Below are 24,042 nucleotides of genomic sequence, written 5' to 3'. Positions count from 1 at the left end.
GATAGAGATAATTCAGACACATAACGAGACAGACAGCCCGATTAAATTTACTTTTGGCATCAGCCAATCTAGGGTGCATTTTCTTGATGTTGACATTCACTGTGTCGACAACCGACTTCAGACAAGTGTTTATATCAAAAATACTGATAGAAACACTATGCTACAACCCAGTAGCTGTCACCCTCGATCCTTAGTAAAAGGCCTGCCGTATTCACAAATGATACGGTATCGGCATATCAACAATGACACTACCACTTGCAATAACCAGATTGATGAGTTAATTGTAAAACTGTTGGCCCGGGGTTATGAATTATCTGAGTTTTTGAAATGCAAAGAGAAGGTCCTAAAAATGGACAGACTAATATTATTGACCCCCAAATGCAAAGACGTCTCTTCTGAGGACATACTGCCCTGGGTAAATCGCTATAATCCTAGCTCAGAAGCAATCAATAAATCCATTAAGAACCAATGGCCAATAATTCAATCAGACAATAAACTCCCATTTGCCAATAAATGCCTGATGTACTGCTACTTGAGAGGTAGTAACCTTAAAGACTTATTGGTAAAAACCAATATCACATATCAACCCTCCTTTTGTGAACCATCCTGGCTAGGTCCAACACGAAAGGGTTGTTTCAGATGCACTTGTGTAACGTGCCAATTTATGTTAATTGGGGATTCTTTCCATCATCCCCATACTGGACAAAAATTTAAAATACTTCATCACTTTACCTGCAATTCAAAATTTGTTGTTTACCAATTGATCTGTCCTTGTAGTCTTCAATACATAGGTAAAACTGAATGCAAATTCATGGAAAGAATGTCCATGCATAGAAGCACGATCCGTCAAGCCCTCACAATTGGCAAAAGATCATGTTGTTGCACGACACTTTGCGGAATTAAAACATCCCCTATCCAGCCTACGCTACCGTATGATAGATTGCATACCGGCAACTATCAGAGGGGGCAACAGGGGTTTAAAATTGCTCCAATGCGAGGCAAGATGGATACACAGACTGGGTGTAGTGTCACCCCGTGGTCTAAATGAGCAAATTTCGTACTCTATCTTCCGCTGAGTAGCATGTTTAAATATGTTTGAATATGTATGCTCATATTGTATACTATTTGTATCTGCATTTTTCCCGTTCCCTAACCCGCTATCTGCCATATGATATTTTGATGTATATTTTCTTTGCACATATGCTATTTTTCACGTACTTCATTTATTTATTCTTTTATTTTTTTTTCTTGTATCACTATGGTTACTATGATGTAATTTTGATGAGTCGTCCTAGAATGATGATGTCATGCACTTCCAGTAGCAGGAGTCATGTTCAACCTCCCCTGCCAGACTCACTTTTGATTTGCTGTGTGTTCTATATGTACTGCTTTGTTACTGTTCACAATTATCCTGATGACAATTTGATAAAAATTGAAACGTTGATCACTAAGCCGTCTACATAGTGTATCTTATTTCTGCCACGTTGGATACTATATATATATATATATATATATATATATATATATAGTTCTCAATTTTCCAGGCCCCCCAAGGGGAAGAAAACAAGTGGCACTCTGCGGGCTTACTTTAAAGATGAATTCATTTTATTCCATACGTGTAGTCAGATACAGAGGCGTCATGTTGACGCTTGGCCTTTTCATCAGGACGTGTAGATTCCCAAAGTGCATAAAGTGCTGTGAGGATGCTGTATCGTACACGGCATGCCAATGCACACGGCGTTGGCATGTGCAACAGATCGTGTTTCTACTTTCTCCACACCGCAAGGTGTGCACTTGTTCGATGTATTTATGATGGCTGTCAAAACAAGTCATGATAAAGGCCCTAATTCGGGTCGAAATGTTGACCAGAGTATTGGCAGCGTATGAATATGATGAAATAAAGCAATGATTTAAAAATTTCAGTCTGGCGAGTGACCTTACCTGTACCCACGTATATATATATATATATATATATATATATATATATATATATATATATATATATATCTCAAACGTAACAGCAGCACTCATTCAAATGAACACTCACAGACGTCTAGTCACGGTCAACGTTTAAAGGCTTTAATAACACCTCTTCGTCAGGACATCATATCAAATATAACATGTGCAAACAGTGTTTAAATACATACCAATACGCCCCTCGGGATGGCGGGAATCCAGTACGCTCAGCCGGTCAGGACGCCCTCTGTTCCGGCCATGTACAAGTGTCAGCACTAGGCGTCATACTTACGTATCCTGTAAGCCGGTCTGAACCGCACAGCAAGACGGCTTGTGTTCCACGGTTACCCTGCCAACCGATCGGTGTCTGAAAAGACACATACAAAATCAGAACCACAGAAAAAAGTGCATAAAAGTACAGCAATACATCAAAGTTAAAAGCACATACCAAGACAATGTCAACAAGAAAAATATAATGCAAAAGAGCATAGTATGAAGTACAATATAGGCATATATCACCGTGTTGAGTTGATATCACATATCACAAGAGATGACATAAATGCAAGTGTAAATAAGATAACATAACTGTTGAATATCTAACCACTAAATAAAGCAATGTAACCCGGCCATCTCGTTAAGACCATTGGCGCTAGTGTCCCAAACCGGTGTATCCATTGCGCCTCACACCTAAGTGGTTGTAGCGATCTATCACCCCGTCTGATACTGGGGGGGGATATGATCAATGATGACATATCTGAGTGTGGGAATAGTGTGTTTAGCTAGAAGAAAATGCCACCAGTTGGTCACTCTGACCCTTCTCAAATGCGGCTTTAATGGCGGGTCTATGTCCAGCCATTCTTTCCCTGAGCATCCGCTCAGTTTTACCAACATAATGTAACCCGCACGGACACGATATTAAATAAATAATAAAACGTGTCGTGCAGGTTACTCTATGCCGAAAGTGTGGTAAAAAGTGTGGTATTAATATAGTATGGTCATATTAATACCACGGTCATATTAATACCACACTTTTTAGGAAAGATACTGACAGTAATACAGTTTTACATGCCAGCAGTTGTCATCCAAAACCTTTAAAATTTGGTCTTCCCTACTCGCAATTCATACGAGCACGGAAAATTTGTAATAACATCAGTGAGGCAGAACGACAGATCGACATCATGATCGACAGGTTCATTCAACGTGGGTTTGATAGAACTTTACTGCTTGAAGCTAAACGTAAATCTATGGTGCTAGAACGTAATGAGTTACTTGTTCAAAAACCTAAAAAGTCAAATGATGGTAAACTGCCCTGGGTCAACCATTTTAGCCATGCTAGTGGTGGCATTAAAAAAGTAGTAAAACGGTATTGGCCCACCATTCAGACCGACCAATTGCTCCATCTTTCTGGCAGTTCCCTTATGCCCTGTTATACTCGAGGCAGGAACTTACGCGATTGACTCGTCAAATCAGATGTGACTCGTGTACAAGCCTCAGGTAGTGAACAGTTTTTGGCCCAAAATGTTGGCTGTTACAGGTGCCTTGGGTGTACCACCTGCCGTTCCTTGACGAGAGCTGATAGCTTCTGTCATCCATCCAGTGGCAAATGTTACATCAATCGGCATAGAGTAACCTGCACGACACGTTTTATTATTTATTTAATATCGTGTCCGTGCGGGTTACATTATGTTGGTAAAACTGACGGACGCTCAGGGAAAGAATGGCTGGACATAGATACGCCATTAAAGCCGCATTTGAGAAGGGTCAAAGTGACCAACCGGTGGCACGCCATTATCTTCTAGCTAAACACACCATTCCCACACTCAGATATGTCATCATTGATCATATCCCCCCCAGTATCAGACGTGGTGATAGATCACTACAACTACTTACTGTAGGTGTGAGGCGCAATGGATACACCGGTTGGGGACACTAGCGCCAAAGGGTCTTAACGAGACTGCCGGGTTACAGTGCTTTATTTAGTGGTTAGATATTCAACAGTTACATTATCTTATTTAAACTTGCATTTATGTCATCTCTTGTGATATGTGATATCAACTCAACACGGTGCTATATGCCTATATTGTACTTCATACTATGCTCTTTTGCATTATATTTTTCTTGTTGACATTGTCTTGGTATGTGCTTTTAACTTTGATGTATTGCTGTACTTTTATGCACTTTTTCTGTGGTTTTGATTTTGTATGTGTCTTTTCAGACGCCGATCGGTTGGCAGGGTAACCGTGGAACGCAAGCAGTCTTGCTGTGCGGTTCAGACTGGCTTACAGGATACAGAAGTATGACTCCTAGTGCTGACGCTTGTACCTGGCCGGAACTGAGGGCGTCCTGACCGGCTGAGCGTACCGGATTCCCGCCATCCCGAGGGGCGTATTGGTATGTATTTAAACACTGTTTGCACATGTTATATTTTATATGATGTCCTGACGAAGAGGTGATATTAAAAGCCTCGAAACATTGACCGTGACTAGACGTCTGTGAGTGTTCATTTTAATGAGTGCCGCCGTTACGTTTGATATACAGATGACCCCATGCTTGGAGCCGTTTGGAGGGCACTGAACAGTGTCGATGCTGGCTTGAGGAGTGCTGCTTCGTTACAGTCTGTTATATATATATATATATATATATATATATATATATATATGATGCATATAGCCAATAGAAAGAAGAAAGCACACAGAGACTGGATAATGGACTGAATAATAGTAAAACACAGAACTTCTGTATTAAGGTTTAACACTTTTGGGAGTTCACTCCATTCTTCAAAACCAAATAAACCCAAATGAATAAGTCAAAAGACACACATACAAATAACCCATCCATCCTGCTGGAATCACCCGCAGCTGCACTTCCGATATCAGCACAGGCATTGCCGTGGGAACCATGAAGCGTGTATTCCACTGCCTATGCAGCCCGGTCTGACTAGGCTGTGACCTAGGAAAGCCTGTGAGAGATCCGCTTTCAGGCAGGAGCGTACAAACCCTGAAAGAACATAATCAAAATACAAATATCAGTCACAATAACATTTGTCCTAAATATAAATACAAAACAGTGCATCATTAGACACTACTCAAAACTAATAAAAAGAAAAAGTGGGAAAAAAATTAAAAACTACTTTAATCCTGGTGTAGCCAACTCCAGTCCTCAAGAGCTACCAACAGATCATTTTTTCCAGATCTCCTCACAGAATCACAAGTGAAGTAATTATCTCCACCTGTGAATCTTTTAAAATGTGTTATTGAGTCATGAGTGCACCTGTGCAGCAGCTAGGTTGTCTGGAAAAATGTGAGCTGTTGGTAGCTCTCGAGGACTTGAGTTGGCTACCACTGAGTTAAACTTATTCCAGTTGATCTTGTCATTGAGGCCACTCGGTTTGGTGGTCCCAAACCTCAAGATCCACTGTGATTCTCGAATATGTGATATATAAAACAAAACTTAAAAGGTCCTAATACAGACCAATGGAGTGTGTAAGGTCCCAATATGGGACTGTATTGTGAAGTGGTATCATAACTGTGAGTATAGAAACTTAGGGGTCCTATAAATAAGGACAAGGTAGAGTCTGAGGAACAAGGTACTAATTAGTTGAAAACCACTCCTGTTCGAGTGCAACGCTGACTATGCAAATCGGGGAAGGTGCCCACATAAGCTATTATGCGCATTCACAGTGGATCAGCATCATGCAAACACACTGGGTACCGATTCAACTAGAATCAGGCTCTTATTGTATAATATGGAGAAGTATGAAGGATTCAAATTAGCAACTAAATGTGTAAAAAAAAAAAAACTGACAATTAAATGGAATGCCAAAAGCTTAATTGGATCCATCTGACAGCAATGTTTTAATTAAAGCTGCTACAAATAAAGAAAAGTCAAGGAGCCAGAATATGATAATATTATTAAGATTCTGAAATTGAATGAAATGCATTGACAGAAAAAGCATTCCTAAACTGCATACCTTTGCAAATCTGACTTTTTAATTGCATCACCTATTGGTTTTACTAATTCCACTTATTGTATCATTTTCATTTTAATGGTAAGTGCTAACTTGGTTAAGCTTTAAATTAGTATCACTTTGAAACTTTTATCCGGTACCCACTGGAAAATTATTTTTATTGTTATTATAACCATTATTATAATTTATTTATCGGTGCCACAAGTTGTCATCAGCCTCTTACAGTGGGTAGAAAAATAAGACAATATAGAATAAATCGAAACTGTACAGAAAAGAGTACAATACAATAAGAAAATGACAAATAGCACTACAACTCTCAATACAGCCGTAGATGCAAGGCCTGCAATGGAAATACTTATTAGGATAACTGATCTAAGCCATATGAATAAACAAAGACAATAATATAAATGCGATTTTTGAAAATGTTCGGTAAACGCACGTTTTGCCGTGACCAAAAAAATTGCACATAAAAAATAGCATCCGGATGTTTTTCCATTTAATATGATAAAAATCGCACATCTAATAGGGTGCATTTTTTTTTTTTCAAATCTCACAAACCTAACAATCCTTTAAAAGTGCTGAAATAGTTAAAAGTTAAGAAAACAATGACGTGGAGTCACTCCAACGAGCACCTGGCTCATTGAGAGAGAAAAAAGATACATTTTTTAATGACAATGTGCAGGTAAGATTGTCCAACAATATAATGGTCTAAATGAGTAAACCATTCATACATACATGCTAGGAACCACCGCAGTTTTTTCAATGCGGTGGGTTCAATGCCTTTGAGGCACTGAGAATATGTCAGAGTAAGGGAGAGGGGTTTATGCAACAAATTTAGCCAGAAGCTAGTACTAAGTGGCAAGTCCGCACCAAGAATAATGTTAGCGATTTCTACGACTTTCCACCAGAAAGGCTGGAGATGCGGACAGTCCCAGCAAATTTGTATAAAAGTATTTACCACTCCCTTGCACCACCAACAGGTGTTAGGGACTCCCGGTTATGTCCTAGCTAGCACGCTAGGGCAGGGATACCAACTGGTTAAAAACTTTATAGTGTGTTTCTTGTACCAACACTTTTGTCAAGGTGGAGAAAACATTGCTGACAATTTCTACCCAGGCATCCTCACCTATTAGATTTTTAAACTCCAATTCCAATCCTTAACAAATTTAGATGGACGTAAGTTCATAAGAAAATTTTTGATCTGGAGATACAGTATCTCCAAACTTCTTTATTGGATAGGTCCCATTTCGTTTGTATGTCTGGAAAGCTCAATATGCCCGTCGAGTCGAACAGTTGATTAATTCTTAAAATATTTTTATCCCATCAGGCTGAAATGACAATGATGTATTACCTGGTGGAAACATGGAGTTTCCAAATAATGGCATAAAGTATGTGGTAGGGAGCGTACTGTAGATGGCGCCAACATGAAACGGTGGGTCTTGTCAGTGGGTGTGAAATAGTGGGAGTGTTAGGAGGCAGACATGCCCGCTGGTGTGATCTAACATTAAGTTCATGGCTATGGATTTATCTAAAGTTAACTTTGAAATTCGAGAAAGTTCCAAACTGCCATAATTCTCTAAGAATGTTCACATGGAATTTAACGGATTAGATATTCTGTAACTGCAAGAAGATCATCTGCAAACAGCTAGTTTGTAATCCTTGTCACCTAAATGCATCCCCACATTTTGTCGAATGGCCCTTTTCAGGGACTCCATGCATAAAACAGATATAAGTGGAGACATCTCTCCATTAATACGCACATGAGCCAATGGCCTAAATAAGCTTATAAATGTTTAAAAGCCTATTTGACCCAGGCCCACATGCTTTAACACACCAAGTAAAAAAATTACAAACTACCCTGTTGAAAGCCTTTTCCGCATCAGTTGACAATAGAATGGAAGGGAAATTGTATGTAGATGCATGATGAATCAGATCAAGGATTTTAGTGATATTGTCCCTGGCCTCATGACCAGGCACAAATTGCAATTGGTCCATATGATATAAATTTGGGAGAAGTACCCAGCCGATTTTACGTCAGCATTCAATAGGGAGATGGTCTGTAGCTGAAGCACTGGGCCGGGTCTTTCCCTTCTTTATGAATAAGATATGTGCACAATTAGAGATTGCGGGGAGAAAAGAATGTGGTCAGAAACCTGATTAAAGGCCCTAAGCATTAATGGGGACAAGAGTTCCCTAAACATTTTGTAATAGGCAAAAGAGAATCAGAACCTAGGCTTTTTCACACCAGAAATGCAGAGACAAACCCGGGAATTACATTCCCGGGACAAGCAGGGACATTCCCGGGTTGGGACCCTTTCACACCAGAAAAGTCCCTGCATTTTCTGGTGTGTGAAGGGCGCGGGAAGGAGGCCGGCAGGAGGTGCGGAGGATGCAGGCAGTCTGCGGGATGGCAGTGGAGGTGGTGAGAATACTCACCCCGGTTGCTTGTCCTCTGTGCAGGCCGGGGTTCCACACAGGCGGCGGCGCAAATGACGGGACAGGCGGCGAATGAAAGTGACGCAGCTCTCCGGTGCCCTCACTGCGGCCGGAGAGCTGTGTCATCAATATCCACCGCCTGTCCTATCAATTGCGCCCGCCACCTGCGTGGATTCCCGGCCGGACAGGACGCAGAGGTCTACCAACCCGGGTAAATATACCCTACCCCACTCACACCAGCCAGGTCCCCGTGCTGAACCCGGGACCAACCCAGCAACCTAGCAGGGTTGGATTGCTGGCAAATTAGCCTGGTAATTTGCCCCGGGAACCTTTCACACCAGCGCTCGTACTGGGTTGTTCCCGGACTCAACCCGGGAATTTAGGCAGGTGTGAAAGGGGTATTAATCACTGCTTCAATTTAAGCTAAGGTGAAAGGAGCCTAAAGTATCAACCTTTAAAAGGTAAATTAATTACCTTCAATAAGCTACAAGAGACACCATTTGAGACGAGACTCAGCAGTATCTATCACAATAGATACTGCAAATAGTATAACTGAAAAACACCTCCGCTATCTCTTTAGCTGTATGGCGTGAGGCTACTGTGTGAGTTAACGGGAGCAATAAACTTAGATGCTCGTTGGGCTCGCAGTGCTCTGGCCAATAGTTTTCCTGGTTTATTTCAACTACCAAATTTTAAGCATATTCTGGGGGCTACAAATTAATAAAAAGTTTCCATGTGCAGATGGGTTAATTAGGAAAAGAATATTGTAGTTTTTATTAATACACTGATCATAAAATACTAATGAGAAAATGATTACTTTTTATAATGTTAGTCATCAAGAGAAGATATTAATGATAACATTTAGGTTATTCAAATTAGTAGGATTTAGAAAAAGTATTTTCAATGACATATTGTCAGCTGTATTATTCTTCATATGTGTAGTCATGTATATACTTTTTAATAATGACAGAAAAAGATGAAATATAGGCATTTTCTTTTTCCAGTCTTGAGGGTCTAATGTATTAGGCTGTTGCTGGACACTTGAGTCACAATTACAGATAATTAGAAACACTTAAACACCAATTAAGAGTGTTTTGTCTAGCCAGCAAGTGTGTGCATGTGTCCATTTGTTTACACATTACCCTGAGGTCATCAGAAGAGAAACAATCTATAGAACAGCAAAAGTATTTTCTCATTCATTTCTGGAGTTTCTTTATATTGTTCAGAAAATATGGAAAGCACTGAGCAAAATACAGTATTTCCCATTTTGTGATATCATATTATTATTTTATTTTCCTTAAGTTGAGGCAATTTATTATATTACACAATTTTTGTATGAAAATTATTGACATTCTTCGACAATGTTTGCTTCCATAGCAAGAGCAGTTTAAGCAGTGGCGTAACTATAGCTCCGCAGCCCCCGCGGTGGCGGGGGGGGCGCAGAGAAATTGGGGGCGCCACCGGGGGGCTGCGGGGCTATAGTTACCCGCAGTCTGCGTCTCGCCCGGCTCTCTGTCGGGACCTTCCTGACGTCACGGTCCCGGCCAGCTCCTGCTGCAATGAAAACTGACAATTAGAAAATGGCTGCCCCCATACTGCAGACAGTTTTCTGTCTGCAGTATGGGGGCAGCCATTTTCTAAGAGTCCGTTTTCATTGAAGCAGCAGGAGCCGGCCGGGACCGTGACGTCAGGAAGGTCCCGACAGAGAGCCGGGCGAGATGCAGACCGCGGGTAAGAAGAGGGGGCAGGTTAGGTGCGGCGGGGGGGCGCTAAATAGTTAGTTACGCCCCTGAGTTTAAGAGAGGACAGACCTTTGTCTATGTTCTGTATGGGTCACCCTTCTCTCTGGCAGTGCACCAGAGTCTACTACACATGCGCAAGTCTCTAGAAATATGGTCCCCATGCCTTGGTCTCAGGTATATCTGTATTGCACAGATGTAAATCACATGCACACTTAAAACACTTTGATAAGCCAAAGAACTCAAGACTGTTTAACAAATGCGCACCCACTACATAGGTCAAATACATAAAGCTACATATTCAGAAGTTAATTTTGATTCCCAAAGCATAATGCTGATGTGAAACACATTGTGTGCTTAAAAAAAGTAATTCTGTGCATAAGCACAACATACAGTAGCTTCATTATTTCATGAATTGTATGAACAAAAAGAGGGAAATTTACTAAGATTGAATGGGTACGAATGTCCCATTCTCGACGGGTATCCCACATGGGAATTTACTAAACCGATTATGCTAATTTAAGAATGAAATTCATGATAGAAAACACAAGTATGAATTATTGAACTATTTGCCAAACTCAGCAGAACTTTCCATAGGCAGCAGGACAACTCAGAAATTTGCTATCATTCATATGAGTTGTCCATTCATTTAGCTTAAAATACTAAAGGCAAAAAGACTAGCTTTTATGTAGTCAAGCTTGCAGAAGCATTCACAGGCCAGTCAGATTTATGAAATGTTTCTATATGTAAAAGTAAAGAAAAAGTTAAAATGTAAAAAGAAATTGGTGTTGGGTCCCCGCTCTTAAGCATGACCAGCCCAAGGCGCCAGTGCTGGTTCTAAAAATACAGGGGAAAAATTATGTATGGATTCCCTGTATTTAAAGCACCAGCACCGGGCTCTTGGCCCAGCTCTGGTTCCAAATATATGGGGACAAGAGAGGTCCACCGTATTTTAAACCAGTACCAGGCTCTATTAGTCAGTAAGGTAATGCCACAGTCAGGAGGCTCTTTTATATAGGTGCCACAGAAGTGGCATTACCCCCACCATATAGTCAACCCTTGTCGGGAGCCCTTGGGAAGTGGAGTAACCACTGCCCTAAAACGTTAATAAACATCCATCCATATTCCACTCACACATATACAGCACAAATGTATTCGTCAGGGACCGAGCCAACTAGAATGAGGTCCTAAGTCTCATAACTTGCAAGTTGGGGCCTCCATGACTTGTTTTTCAAGCACATCTAACCAATATATGATCAGATTTAAATCTGGGGAGTATGATGACAGTGTCAACAGATTTAATCTCTTTCATGTTCCTCAAACATTTCTTACATTTTTTTTTTTTTTTTGCAGTGTGGCCAGGAACATTATCCAGCATAAAAGGAAGGTACTTGTTTCCTAGAACGGCCACAACGATTTAGATCGTTGTGGTCGGAAGATAAAAAATCGGTCGGTCGCATCGCATGCGATTTGGTCGCATGCGATGCGATCGACCGATTTTTCACCCGATTTTTTATTTTTTTTCACCCGATTTTTTGGAATTGCCCCCCCAAATGTTAGTAAGTGGGCTAGACCCCACGATAGACGTGAACCCGAAGCGTGGCGAGCGCAGCGAGCCCGCGAGGGGCGGCGGTACGCGTCCTCCGACCTTTTCATTCCCCTACTATCCACTAGGGCGTGGAGTGAGAATATAATAGTGTGGCGAGCGCAGCGAGCCACCGAGCCCGAAGCGTGGCGAGCGCAGCGAGCCCCGCGAGGGGACGCGTATAACTTCACAGGTATACGCGTCCCCTCGCGGGGCTCGCTGCGCTCGCCACGCTTCGGGCTCGGTGGCTCGCTGCGCTCGCCACACTATTATATTCTCACTCCACGCCCTAGTGGATAGTAGGGGAATGAAAAGGTCGGAGGACGCGTACCGCCGCCCCTCGCGGGCTCGCTGCGCTCGCCACGCTTCGGGTTCACGTCTATCGTGGGGTCATGGCGGGCACATAAAAAATGTGAAATGGGTCATATTGACCCATTTCACCTTTTTTATCATTTTTCCCTATGTGAGATGGACTTAATCAAGTCCATCTCATCTTGTGCCATTATAATGGCACAAGACCGACCGATTTCAATGTTAAAAGATTTTTTAACATTGAAGTCTATGGAAAAATCGGGTGAATCGGTCGGTCGCATCGCGGCCGATTTTAATTGGTCGCGACCGACCGATTGACCCGATTTCTGTCAATCAAAGTGAAAAATTAGTCAAAAATCGGCCACATCGGGAGGATCGTGTCCCTTAATTAAGAGCCACGATCCCTCACGATTGTGGCCGTTCTAGGAAACAAGTACCAAAAGGAATACATCAGGGAATACTTTTGCCATGAAGAGGTTGTACTTGGTCTGCAACAAAGTATAAATAGGCGGCATGTATCAAAGTTACGTTCACATGAATGCCAGGACCAAATGATCCCAGCAGAATATTTCCCAAAGTATCACATTTCCTCTGCTGGCTTGCCTTTTACCCATCAGTATCCTGGCACCACTTGTACCCCAGGTAAATGTTGCTCATGCCAACAGCCTTCCACCTGATGTAAAAGAAAATGTGATTTTTTTAGTTTTGATCACATTATTCTGTTGCTCCATATTCAAGTTCTGCTGCCCATGTGCTGGTCAGCAGCTACACATCCCATATGCAACAAGGTGCCATTCTATGTGATTTCTAACACCTTTCAATCACTGCCACCATTAACTTTTTCAGCATTTTGTGCTAAAATATCGCATTGAGAACCAGCGTGGGAAGTCGGCCGTGATAAGACTGATCAGGATCAGGACCTGGTGGCTCCCCCTTCTCTGTCCCGGCACTTGTCACGAGATGCTGCGGGGGATAAGGACCTGGCAGCCCGACCCCAGCCATGATGAGATCCAGTGGGTGTCCGGGACCAGGCAGCTCCCTCCCCCCCTGTCTGTCATGATGAGACCCAGTAAGGGGGGAAAGGCAGGACTTGGCAGCTCCCCTCACAGTCCCTCCCCAGCGATGGTGCCAGTGCAGATGTGATTTTAAAGCAACAGCTGAAGCTGAGGTGCTGCAATGTGCGCGACCCTGACAAACAAATCACAGGTCAGTGCTGCCATCCCTAGCCTAGTGTGTCTCCCCCACATCTAGCCAGCTGCCCTAGCCCAGTGCCCCCCATCTAGTCAGCTGTCCCCAGCCCAGTGACCCCGCATCTAGCCAGCTGCTCTAGCCCAGTGCGACCATCTAGTGAGCTGTCCCCAGTCCAGTGACCCCCCATCTAGCCAGCTGGCCTAGCCCAGTGCCCCCATCTAGTCAGCTGTCCCCAGCCCAGTGACCCCCCATCTAGCCAGCTGCCCTAGCCCAGTGCCCCCATCTAGTCAGCTGTCCCCAGCCTAGTGCCCCCATCTAACCCTCTTTTCCAACCCAGTAGCCCCACCCTCTGGGTGTCTCTCAATCTGCCACCTTGGCCCCTCTTTCCTTCTTGATAAATTAACTGCCCACATCTCATTGCCCGCCACCAGTACAGTTACAGTACCCCTCACAGAGAGTCCTCCTTCCCAGACTGGTGATTTCCCCTCCCAGAAGAGTGACCCTACCACCCCCACCCCATCACCCCCTATCCCATCCCATATGACATCCCGACAGAAAGTATACTTACTCCCCCCCCTCCCCCCATATCCTTAACCATCTCCCCGCGTAACCTAAACCCTCTGTGTAAGCTTAACCCGTCTCCATTCTGTCTGGTCTTACCTTCTACTCTCACATATCCCCCTCCCCATCTGCTATTTTGACCTCAACACCCCACTATTTATTATGGCAGAATAAATTTTGCAATGGGGCCCAGGCAGGTCTAGTTACGCCCCTGCTTAAATGCCTGCATTCTTATAGCCAATACCCCTTATCTACCCCAAACACTGACTACCTGTCACTCACTTTGCCTCCGATAATCCATATACGCATGTGCACATTATAGCTTTGATACATATGCAGTAGCAAAACATCGATCCACTGCATCCACAATCCAGATTGTGTGCACCTCTGAATTAGACAATGGGGGAAAATGACTAAGATGGGAGTTATATTCTACAATTTACTTCTCTTTATTTATTTAGCACCTTCTATAAGATAATAGATAGTATCTGATTGGTTGCCCATAGCAACATCCCATATGAAATACAACTCACATCTTAGTAAATTTCCCCCAATGTGTTTCTCAGAGTAATTCAGGATAATGCTTATAATATGCTAGTAGCTCAGATTAAACAACATAGCATTTAGTAATTCTCTGCATTATTATTTTTATATCTTTCCCTTGAGGTATTTGAAGTGATCTTTTTTCGTTTTAACTTCTTTTGTTACCAATGTGTTTATCTTGGCAAGTAAAAGATCTAAAATAAGAACACAAATCCTAAACTTTAATCTCCAATATTTGTAATGCTTAATCTCTTGCCATTTCATTATTTTAAAACCTTTTTTATATAGTTTTGCTTACACAGTATGTAACAATACAAATAACAACAGGAGAAACATATCTTTTCAGGGCAGACGCTGAATGTGGCGCTGAGCCAATCTACTCTCTCGTCAAGTAATTAATCGAGCTTTCCCTCATTAGTCTATCTCTTGATGGAAACTGGTGCGGCCTGTTGATATGAGGATATTTAACATCGTCATTAAAGAGCTGATAATCGCCGGACAAAAGGGAGGTGGCTCAGACCATTAAGCACACAATGGAGCGTGCCCATCATTATTAAGTGCCATCACTAGAGCAAATTACACATCTCAGAAGGATTACTCTGAAATATCGGTACCATGGAACTTATAGCAAATGTACATGGTACTATTTTGATTTTCATAATGAAATATGCCAGTTTTTGTATAGCAACCATTAATCTAATTTCTTTGACTGAAATGAGTTAAAACATTTTTTTACTCAAAAGTTGTTCATTTAGTCACAGATGAATGCTGACTTGATTTACAATGCACTGTAAATTTAGCTAATCAGCATTACAAAGTGAGGACCAATATTCAACAAAGTCCTGGGTACAAAACACAACAATGGAAAACATCCTTTTATTGAAAAATGACTGTAACTGCTTTAGATGTACTAGTCCAAGTCTCTTTTCTAGATAGTGCAAATAGTGTTGGGAAGAAACAAAAGGTTATTTTGCTGGCACATAATATGGATTCAGTATTGAATCCCGGCGGTCGGGATCCCGGCGTTCAGAATCCCGACGCCGGAATCCCTACAGCCGAAATGCCGACAAGGGGGGGACGTGGATCGCCCCCCCTTGCGGGCTCGATGCGCTTGCCACGCAGCGGGCCCGGTGCCTCGCTACGCTCGGCACACTAATTTATTCTCCCTCCAGGGGTGTCGTGGACACCCACGGAGGGAGAAAGTGTCGGCATTTCGGCGGTCGGGATTCCGGCGTCGGGATTCTGAACGCCGGGATCCCGACCGCCGGGATGGTAACTGCATCCCCATAATATATGTACCTGTGTGTTGAATAGAGAGGTGCTGATTGAATTCACCCGGACATGTTCTGTAAGAGGAGAAATGGCATGTGTTTGGCAGGGCGCTACTATAAAGGTCAACAATCAATAGGTCAATTTTGGCCACAATGTCGACAATAGCAATAGGTCGACAGGAAAAAGGTCAACATGAGTTTTTCAATTTTTTATTCAAAAAAGGTGTTTTTTCATACTTTTCCACACGAGTGGACATAGAGATAGATTATAATAGTGTGCCCGAAGCATAGTGAGCGAAGCGAGCCATAAGTGGGGATGTCGACACAGATACAAAATAAACTCATGTAGACCTTTTCCATGTCCACATATTGCTTGTGTTGACTTTTTGACCAGGTCAACCTAAGGTATGTGGACCTTTTTCATGTGTCGAGCTCACACGATATACTGGTCGACTTATTGACTGATCTTATTAGTGTCGACCCTATGACCCATACCCAGGAGAATTGGCCTCCTCCTCTTTGGCAATATATTTTTATGAGACCATTCCTCCTGGAATAGGATATGCCCCCTATATTTATTTATTTATTTATTTATAGTTTCTATATAACTCAAGGCTGCCATATGTATCAACAAACCTAGTTAAATATATAAACTTATTTAGGTAATGTAGTGAAAATGATTTGTGGTATATATTTAATAGAGAATATATTTATGTTTATGTACAGTGAAGGAACTAATTTGGGCCCTTTTTCTCTACCCCAGCCCAAGTTCACAATATGCAACAAAGCAGTGGGTGACAATGAGAGGCAGGGGAGGCAGAGTGTGACAGGGGTAAAAAAAAAGAGTGTAACAGGAGCAGCAGTGAGGGGCAGCAGTGGGCCCCTTAGTCCCCAGGGGCCCTATTGCACTGCACCTACGATGCACCAATGGTAGTTCCACCTCTGTTTATGTACCCATCATTCTTCTTGCATTTCCTGTACTTTATGAAATCAGCAGTTTACCAAGTAGTGTGGACAAAAGAACCATGTAGATCCAAAACAACTGAACAGCAGACAACTGAACAGCAGTGGTGGTATCTGATTGAATGTATCAGTATCAAGTGGTAGTAAGACCTTCAAATATGAAGTACTGTCAGTTGTAAGGCCTCAAGGTGAAAACTGCAGTGGGCGGGGGGGGGGGGGGGCTTATCAATTCTTTACAATGGCCATGATGAGCCTTTCGTCTAAACTATCAACTACAACTCGACTATTATAGTGGTGCACATTAAAATTGCCAATGTTGGACTACCGTAATATATATTAAACTGTGCATCCGCATACAGCAATCCATCATTACATACAATTGAATTTCCAGGAGCAGATGATCAGAAGAAGTAGAGGCTTTATTTTTTTTTTATGGAAGAGGCAGCAGAAATGATTTCATGGAGGACTGCTGATGAAGAGGAAAGAGAAGGGAGACTGAAAGGTAAGGTTTGGCACAATAATTGGAAAGAAAAAGCAGCACACAGAGAGATGCCATTCCAGATGCCATTAGGGACTTGCCTACAGAAGTAGTAGAGAAACTTATACCCCTTTTCAACCCAGGTGTGACCCGGTATTTGTTACCTTTTACAACGGCGTCCTACAAGGGAACCATCACTGGTGCTCTAGCAATGTGGGAATACATGCTCATTGCCAAGGGGGAATACATGATCATTGCCATGTGGTATTACATGCACATTGCTATGGGGGTTACTTGGTCATTGCCATGTGGGAATACATGCTCATTGCCAAGGGGGAATACATGCTCATTGCCATGTGGGGTTACATTGCCGTTGCAATGGGGTTACATGTTGCTATGTGGGAATATATGCTCATTGCCAAGGGGGATTATATGCTCCCAGCAATGGGGGGACAGCCACCACCAGGCAGAAGTGAAAGCCAATGACCCCCTTGTCATTTCTGAATTTTTTTTTACCCTGGAGACCACCGCCAGGCATGCAGGGCTGCTCGCGGTAACTGAGGACAGCTGCCACCAGGAAGAATTGACAGCCCCGGGGTCACGTGCCTGTGTTCTCCCTCCCCCCCCCCCCCTTAAACTCGCAACTGCACATGTGTGACTGATTACTGTAAGCGTTTGCTCCAACACCTGGCAAGACCTGCATGGATGGAGTTCTCCAGTATTTCTCTTAGTCCTAACCCAGGTAGTTTTGGCCTGGGAAAACTGAACAATTGTTACCTGTTCTGCAAACACCCAGGGTGGCATCCGGACTGGATTGCCAGTCTCTCTCTCTCACTCTCTCTCTATATATATATATATATAACCATGCCTTGGAAATGATCACCCCTTTAAAAAACCGGAGTTTAGCCAGCCAAACTTGTACACTTTTTCATGTGGCCATACATATCTATTTTAAAAGTAGTCTGTGTACAAATCACACCAGGATTCTGGAGAGCTGTAGAAGAATGTCTTTACTAGTTGCAGTCACGCTGAACAAAAGTTGCAGAGGCACTTTCTGTTTTACTTTCTGTATTACAAAAAAACTTCCTGTATAAAAAGTGGATGGTAATGATGCAATAATAATACTCCTTCCACCATCTGCATACAGCATATAGCTACACCATTTTTACATATGTTGGTATGTGTGATTTGTAATCAGGTAAACAAATTAAATATCAGGAAAGACATAGAGAAAAAACATACTGAAAAGATGACAGTGGTACAGATTCCCATATCAAGACATTTCTGAAACTTTTATATTTGTTTAAATCTCCCATTTGTTATAATAGGGCAGTCATCAACCTGGATGTCTAATGTTGTAAGATGACAGAAAGCATTACACATCAGAATCCGCTATAAACAGAAAATTATACTGCAACATGATAAGCCCACCAAAATCATCAATTATGATTATATTTTACAGTGAACATTAATCAGCTAAATGGAAGTGTAACCTTAGCCCCTTTTCCCTTTAGACATTTATAATAGTTAGTTTAATGTGACACTGTACATAGCCATATGGTAGAGGTTACAGAATGTGCCACTTTGAGAGCATGGTAACCCAGGGGATAGAGAGACAAATTATCAAATTGTTCTGTTTTTGTCATAGATGAATACAGCAGGGACCCAGCCAACAAAACAGAAGACAACAATATCTGAAGTACCAGTAATAAAATAAAAAGTAAAGTCATTTTCTATTGCATTGTGTAACAGTTATTCCTTAATCTCTTTTTATATTTTTTCCTTTATTTAAAATTAGTATTTTGTTGATATTAATCACATATGTTAGGATAAACTGTCCTCTGTCTTTATTTAACCGGAAATTTATATCAGTGCCGTCACTGGACATTTTAGTGCTGTGTGCCAGAAAGAGAATTGATGTGTCCCCAACCCGCATACTGAAAAAATTGACAGAGCGCTTTGTGGCAATGTAGGGGCGTGGCTTCACAGTGAAGGGAAGTGGCCACATATTAGTCCACACAGTGCATCTTGTCCACGTTCCACTGCAGCTACAGACAGGGTGCAGGATACTGTGTGGGCTGGATACTGGTCCTTATTCAGATCTGATCGCAGTACAAATTTGTTCTCAAAATGGGCAAAACCATGTGCACTGCAGGTGGGGCAGATATAACATGTGACTGTCGAATACAGTGTGGGGTATTGTGTAGGTCGGATATAGGGCCTTATTCTAGTTCACTCATTCGGATGTGCGTTCGGACGTATCGTAATGATCGGACCACACACCAACACGGTGAGTGAGCCGACCAAACGCCCTCTGGTGGTTTTTTTCAGAGCACAGCACAAATCCGCAAGGAACTCATGCTTCAAACCCATTAAACAATTAGCCAAACTCTATGGTCTCTATCACTTTCAATTAAATGCTTGTACACCCAAATTGCACTTTACATTAACCCTTACAACATTACAATGTATTTGTTAGAATGTGGCAGGTTCAAAACTATACCTACATTTATGTGTCCCACAATTTTGCATACTGCAATGATCTTTGCACCACTACAATAATCAACACCCCTTCCATTTCTATAACTGCCACAGTTGTGTACCCATTATTTAATCTACATCTAATATTTTTCATAAACATTACACATAATAAATTAATTATTGTCATTTTTCAGTATTTAAATATTGTGTCATGCAATGCTGTCACTTCCATATACTACATTCCCATACATATGTGGCCCAGTACGTGTGTCTACTTGACCACTTACAGTATCTATGACAGCATTGCAAAACACAATTTCTGAATAGGACTCAAATGTGGGCACTTGGTCTTGAGGACAATCTACAATCTTAAAAGTATTTAAATATCAGTCCAAAAGGTCTTGCAGGTATCCAAGCTCTGCTGCAGCATCAAGGAGGTGGTGGCGCATCCTCCCCATGGATGCACGTACTGCACTCTGTACTTGCGTTCGGTGTGCTGTTGGCATGTGAAATGTTGTATTGTATTAGTGCAGTGGTCTCCAACCTGTAGCTCGCGAGCTACCAGTAGCTCACGGTCATAGTTTGGGTAGCTCGCCTAGCTACAGTACTGCTGTCAGCTGGGATTAAGTGCCTGAAATTAGGACCTGACTCCGGGAGCCACCACAAGGCAGGAAGAGAGATTCTGGAAGCCACTGACAGCTGCAGTGTCATTGTCCCATAGCAAACGGGAGGTTGCTCGGGGAACCGACGAAGATGCACACCACTGGTGCGAGACAGCAGAACAGCTGACACGCCCACAGAGATAAGTGGGAAGGTAGTTGGGAGTCACTAAGGGGTGCAGAGGGGAACCGCTGAAAGTTGGCCAGACAGGTACGGGGACCACATGAGAAATTAGCACCAAAAACATTTTTAGTAGCTCTTCAAGCGGTTTAATTTTTCTCGAGTAGCTCACACCCCAAATAAGGTTGGCGACCACTGTATTAGTGTATGTAATTTCAAACACATATTACCATTGTCATACAAATAAGTGTATCGACATGTGTGTCAGTGAATGAGGCATATTGTGTATGTACCGCTCAATTCTTCTTGTACAGGGGGCTGGTGCCTGCTTGAATGAGGCACCAGCCCCCTGCAACCCTCCCCCCTGGGGGGTGGGTAGGTGGTTGAGGGTTCAGGGGTTTGTATGGGGGGGTGGGTAGGCAATTGGGGGTTCAGAGGTTTGGATAGGGGGTGGGTAGGTGGTTGGGGGTTCAGGGGTTTGGATGGGGGGTGGGTAGTGGGAGGGTGAATGGATAATGGGGAAATCAGGAAGGACTAGGTCCTCCTCCTGCAGCTGCTTCTCCTCCTCTGCCTATGGCACCTCTGCCTCAGCAGCCCCCTCGGCCTCCTCCACCACTGCCGCATCCTCCACCTGATGGTGCTGTCTTGCACATGCTGGGTAGTGTTTATGTGTTTGAGTTGGGAGAAAACACATGATCTTATAGATGCATGATTACATATTGGTTATGTTAGCATACAGGTATGAGAGTTTAAACATGTCGACTACTGTTAAATGTGACGGTACTGTGTTAACACACTGATGTTTTAAGGGTGTACATGTACAGTAGTAATGGGGCAAAAGAACGCACATGGCATGAATCATAAATATTACTTCATTTAATTTAAGTTTTCAAACAAATCCGATCCGTCCGAGTGCGGAGTGCACATGCGCAATGCGTAGTGTATTCATGCGCACTCAGCGGGAAAACGCAATCCGAACGAATGTGTACCTGTCCGAGTCAATCAGAATAAGGCCCATAGTGCAGGTCACATACACTCGGCATCAGACGCAGTGCAGTGCATAGGGCCCAATTCAGACCTGATCACACGGCTGTGAATTCACACACAGCGGGCGAATATTTATTCATTGCATGAGGCCCTCCTGCAACTAGTTCTGTTGCAGTGCCATTCTGCTGCTACCCAGCTGCTGTGGGGAGAGAGGCCAATGTTGAGGAGAAGAGGAACGACGCCACTGGGAACATGTTGCAGCAGCAAGAGAGTAGGAGATTTCATTAGTCCCATTGAATCAATAGGCAACCGCTGATTGGCTGAGAGAGCCGTGCATCATGGCTTTCAGCCAATCAGTGGCTTTCATACTGATTTTTTATTGTCTCCCTGCTCTGCACACTAGGTGGGTGCCAGCAGTGCGCCCATAGTGCAGATGCATTGTGGGCACTTGGTCTTGAGGACAATCAACAATCTTAAAAGTATTTAAATATTTTATTTTTAAAGCACATCTAAACTTTACTCATTTTTTAAAAAAAATTCTTACAAGCATAGCCTTATTATGTTAATAGCATACTTTTCACCAGACTTTACAATTAGAGACCATTTGCAAAAATCTTCTTCTTTGCACCTACAACAAGAGAACGCCTTGGTTCAAAGCTCGGCTCAGGCAGCTCCGTCAGGCCAAGGAGGAGGCCTACAGCAGTGATGACAAGGCTCTGTTCAGGCAGGCCAGGAACTCCCTGACAAGAGAAATCAGACTGGCAAAGATGCGGCTCTCAGACAAGCTGACAAAAAAAATCTTTCAGCAAACGATTCTGTGTCAGTATATGTCGGGAAGTGGACCGGCTGGCTTCATGGTGCAACAACAACAACCTTGTCCTTAACACACTCAAAATGGTAGAGATGGTAGTGGAGTTCAGAAGGAAAGTGACTGTAATATGATCGCTGACAATGTGATGTTGACTGTGGATTCCTTCAAGTTCCTGAGCTGCTAGATCTCCCGAGACCCAAAATGGGGGCCACCATCATTGGAAGGGCACATACGAGGCTGTGCTTCCTGAGGCAACTCAGGCAGGGCCGGATTAACAATGGACCTGATGGAGCTACAGCTCCAGGCCCACTCTCCAAATAGGCCCATTTTGTAGATGATGACAGCTTTCCAATGAGCCTAGCCTCGCGTTGCTAGCAGCCCGGGAATCGGAGATACCGGCGGGCAAACCTGGAGCGCTTTCCCCATAGGATAACATGGGACCCGCTAATTCCGACCCCCACACAGTTCCGACGGCTGCCAGTCCCCCCCCCTGGCATCACAGAAACTTGAACCCAAATCACTGGGCCTTCAGTCTGATACCAGGTTGGTTCATATGGGTTAATTGGTTCCAGAGATATTGCGGGAAAACCGATTTTTTTATTTCTGAAATGTAATTTCATGGCTGTTCATGTTCTTTGAGGGCAGATTTCTCTGGAACCAAAAGGCCCAGTTTCATGGGACCAAAATCATTCGAAGCCCACTTAAAAGTTCTTCAATATGATACTGGGTCTGTATGTATGTATGTCGGTATGTAAATAGATCGTTTACGAAGATATAGCTGGTTGAATGATATAGCCAGTTAAAAGGGGGGGGGGTTCTCTCCTCTTCACACCAGAAAATGCAGGGACTAGGCTGGTGTAAAAGGGGCCAGCCCGGGAATGTCCCTGCATGATCCTGGGACCATATTCCTGGGTAACTCCCTGCATTTTCTGATGTGAAAGGGGTAATATTTAAAATAGTTGGGAACTGCAGTGCTCTGAATACAACTGGGCAGCCCCCCCCCCCCACACACACACACTCTCTGCCTGGCTGTCAATGGCTGTCACTTCTGCCTTGCAGCGGCTGTCCCCCAGGTACCACGAGCATGTATTTCCCCTTGGCAATGAGCATGTAATCCCACATGGCAACGAGCATGGAACCCCTGGCAATGAGCATGGAACCTTTGGCAATGAGCACGTAGGTAAGAAGCACTTATGTAGAATAATTTTTAATTGGCATTATGGTGTTTGGCATAATACATAATGGCAATTATGGTGTGTGGTTTAACATGTAATGGGCATTATGGCGTAAATTTTTAATGCACACCAAAGGGCCAAATGTCCCTGTTTGAGAAGCATCTTATGAATTTTGGCTCAATCCGTTTGGTATAGTGTGTATTTTGCCTCAATCCATGTGGCAAAATGTGAATTTTGCATTAATCTGTGTGGCATAACGTGAATTTTGACTCATTCCATGTGGCATAATGTGTAAGAGGCAAGTACATTATAAGGCGGTTACTATTTTAATGCCTGATTTGTATAAAGGGTATATGGTGTGGTTAACTTAGGTGACCACATAAAAGGTGCTGAAATGTTGTCTACCAAGTTTTGGCTTTCAGTATTTTTTTTATGACTGGAATGCCGCCTCACCCCGCAAGTATTTTAGGACATCGGCGTCCTGCGGTTGCACCTTTTGGAGGGTACACTACCCGGCAATATATCTCCCTGCATCCTGTGAGTGTCGGTGTGAGGATACGGGGTTCCTCAATCACTCAGACACCGAGCAGATGAAACCAAAATATGGTTTATTTTTATCACAGCACACGAAAGTAGATGAAGACAGGAAAAAGATTCAAATGGTAGCATAAAAACATCCGGGTAGCAAAGTCCTTGTAGCATCACAGTCCAAATAACGAAACTATCACTTATTCCACACAGCAGTGACAGCCGAAACCTGTGCGAATCCACACAGCACCGGACGCTCCACACCAGAGCTTACGTAG

The 24,042-nt window shown here is 43.0% G+C and overlaps 1 long non-coding RNA gene across 1 annotated transcript; it reads right to left on the bottom strand.

Moving 5' to 3' along the window:
- Window positions 1-2,190: 2,190 nt before the first annotated feature.
- Window positions 2,191-15,611, bottom strand: LOC146058852 (uncharacterized). Its single transcript, XR_014470005.1, has 3 exons — window positions 15,590-15,611; window positions 4,780-4,953; window positions 2,191-2,323 (listed from the first exon to the last, which is right to left on the bottom strand). It is a non-coding gene; the product is annotated as an uncharacterized LOC146058852 (long non-coding RNA).
- Window positions 15,612-24,042: the final 8,431 nt, after the last annotated feature.

The sequence above is a fragment of the Crinia signifera genome, chromosome 2 (assembly GCF_055691185.1).
Source record: "Crinia signifera chromosome 2, ASM5569118v1, whole genome shotgun sequence".
NCBI lineage: Eukaryota > Metazoa > Chordata > Amphibia > Anura > Myobatrachidae > Crinia > Crinia signifera.
Note: the sequence above shows the minus strand (reverse complement) of the source record. Positions and strands in the feature narration are given on the sequence as shown.